At 40.9% G+C, this 3,015-nt stretch overlaps 1 non-coding gene across 1 annotated transcript; it reads right to left on the bottom strand.

Annotated features, from left to right (window-relative positions):
* Positions 1-831: 831 nt before the first annotated feature.
* LOC127491878 (U6 spliceosomal RNA) lies at positions 832-938 on the bottom strand. The gene has a single exon (XR_007920811.3). It is a non-coding gene; the product is annotated as a U6 spliceosomal RNA (small nuclear RNA).
* Between the last annotated feature and the right edge of the window lie 2,077 nt (positions 939-3,015).

The following is a 3,015-nucleotide window of genomic DNA, read 5'->3' as shown; positions in this document are numbered from 1 at the left end:
TGCCAAATAAATGTTTGCTGAGCACTGAATGAGTAAAAGAAACAGGAAATTGTCTTTTGTGCATAGCTGAAAGTGTACTGTTTTGATAAATACAATATATTTTCTAATGAGTTTAGTATCTTGTTTCAAAATGTTTCTTCTCACGTAAGAATTTCTATATTGTTTAACCCAAAAATTGGAAAAAAAAATCAAAGGCCTATGCTTTCCTTTATTGAACACTTATCAAGTATCATTTTTTTGGATTGTATCATTGATTCTCATGTAATCCTACAAGATAGATGTTGTTGAAATGACTCCCATTTTGGGGATTAGAAAATAGAATGATAAAGAGGCGAATTACTTGTTCAAGGTTTCCGTGCTGGGAATGATGGAACAGAATGTGAACCCAGTCAGTCGGCCTCAAAGCCTGTGTTCATTGTCCCTTGCTAGCACTGCCCAGTGGAGGTGTATTGCAAATTTCCAAGTCCATATCTTATAACTCCATGTGCTGCTTGCACCTAATACCAACTCTCAAGATTCCCAAAGTCGTAGTAGGAAGTATAAGGATCTATCTATCTGTCTGTCTGTCTATCATTTTTAAAGGATTATTTATTTCTTTGAAAGACAGAGTGACAGAGAGAAAGATATCTTCTATCTGCTGGCTCACTCCCCAAATGTCCACAACAGCCAGAGTTGGCCTGTGGGCGCCAGGGACACAAACTCTTGGGTTCCCTTCCCAAGAGCATTAGCGGGAAGCTTAATGAGAAACAGAGGAGCTGGGACTCAGAACAGCACCCAACAGGGGATGCAGGTGTTGCAAGTGGCTGCTTAGCCCATCATGCAGCAATGCCCCAAAATATGAAATGCTTCATAAATTTTCCTGTTATCCTTGTGTAGAGATCATGCTAATCTTCTCTGAATTGTTCCAATTTTAGTATATATGCTGCCAAAATAAGCACTATATATATGTCTATATATATATAAACTATATATATAATAAACTATAGATTTTAATTTTGATGGGGATAAAATTAATTGCCTTGTTTGAAAAAAATTCTTTTCACTTGACCTCAAATTTCTCCCTTCCATTGATTTTTCTTTCTCCCAGAAACATAGTCGGGCTTGCCTAATTCATTATCACATTCTTTGATGTCTCCATTTGATTTTCTGGAGTGTAGTTTTAGCTAAACACAAACAGAAACTTTTTTAAATGTCATCAAAGTATATCACACAAGTAAATTTTAGGTTAATATTCAATGATAAGGGTAAAAAATCAATGATTTAATCTGATAAAGTTACAAAGCACTGGAACATATTATCTTGTGATTCTGACCCTTGGTAGCTTTGATCTTGAGGTTTGCACCTAGACTACAATCCAGATGTTGGCAGTACCAGATGAACAGTGGTGTTTTGAATCACAATTTCTGGACCCTTGGACAGGCTTATCTGAGGTGTGGATAACTGACCAGAAGGAAGGTGTTATGGATTGAATGCTTATATACCCTCAATTCATAGGTTGAAATTACTTCCCTTCCATGGGAGGTAATTAATTCCTGAGTGTAGAGTCCTCATCAGTGAGATTAGTGCCCTTATAGGAAGAGAGCTCACTCATTCTCTTTCTGCCATGAAAGGACCAATGAGAAGTCAGCAGCTGTCTGCAACATGGACAGAATTCAAACATTGCCCCACCCAAATCTCAGGTCGCTAGCCTCCACATTGTGAGAAATAAATTTCTATCATTTATAAGTTATTAAAGCAACTTTAAGGGACTAACACAGAAGACTTTCCTGGGAGCTAATCAGTTCTATATAAAATTCACCAAAGTTTGCCTTGCATACACTTCTGGACCTGTGCCTCCTTAGCGTCTTGGAGTCCCTTGCAGCTGGGCCATAAAAGGTGTGCAACAGTCACTCTACAAGTCTGCCACTGATGGCTGCCTTACGCACTCTTCTCAATGTAAATCTCTCAGTCTTGTTAGGTCCTCCAAAATCTACTACTTCCTGACTCTATCTGAGAAGACAAAGTTGCTTTTATTTTATAGAGGGAATAGGTGCTTTAAGGGGGGGGGGTGCTTTACTGGAGTGGATGGGGGTGGGGGAGAAGTCCCTCAGTTTCCTGCCTTTCCATGTAAAGTTTATCCGTGTCTCCAATACCTCTGATCTTTCCAATTGCCCCGCCAACTTCAGCCTTGCAACTCTTTCTCCTATATTTTTGTAAATCTTCATTTTCTTCATCTCTATTCATTACTGAACCCTAAGTTCCTGGTTGGTAAGTTCTATAGGTGTTTCATCTCTCTTCTTAACTCCCACCCCTTGGAGCATTCTTGAGTCTCCTTGACTGTCTGGTTACTTGCTCCCTCTTTTCCTGTCCTCAGCCCCTGTAAGCTGCAAATCCAGCAGTCATGCTCAGTTCCTTCCCCTCCCTGTCTACATCTATGCCTACTGGTCTAACAGCAATTCCCGTGGTGTGACTTCCCCAGTGCACTTTCCATCCTCGCCTTTGCCTCCCAGTTCTAGGACACATTCACCTCTCTCTCTGGAGAGAAGGTGCCCCCTGCTTCTGTACCTGCTCCTCATGAGCTCTGGACTCTGCAGTCCCTTTTCCATCTCCCCTGTCATATTTTGGGTTCTCATGATTTTGCCTTGGATCATTGGCATGTCCTCTTGCCCTCTTCCATGCTAATCCCTTTTGCCATATTGTGGCAAACATGTTGCTATCCAGTCTCCCTAGCATTGCCTACAAGGTCCTTCATGATCAGGATCTCTTTACATCTTCAAACTTATTCTCCTGCTTGCTCCCTATCCACAGTCATGTCGCACCATGCACCTTCCCTGTTTCTTCGCTTTGGCTGTGCTCTGCCCATGCTCTCAATCCATTATTTATCTTCTGTATCCAACCCATTTCTTACTCCTCTTTGTCTCTTAGGAGACTCAGTTAAGGTTTTATCTCTTCTAGACACCCGTTCTTGATTTCTCACAATTCAAGAAATGTGGCCCTTGTGTTCCTTTGTAACTTTCTGTCTTGGCATTGATCACA

Source organism: Oryctolagus cuniculus, chromosome 3 (genome assembly GCF_051225735.1).
Source record: "Oryctolagus cuniculus isolate XC-2025 breed Fujian yellow rabbit chromosome 3, ASM5122573v1, whole genome shotgun sequence".
Classification (NCBI taxonomy): domain Eukaryota; kingdom Metazoa; phylum Chordata; class Mammalia; order Lagomorpha; family Leporidae; genus Oryctolagus; species Oryctolagus cuniculus.
Note: the sequence above shows the minus strand (reverse complement) of the source record. Positions and strands in the feature narration are given on the sequence as shown.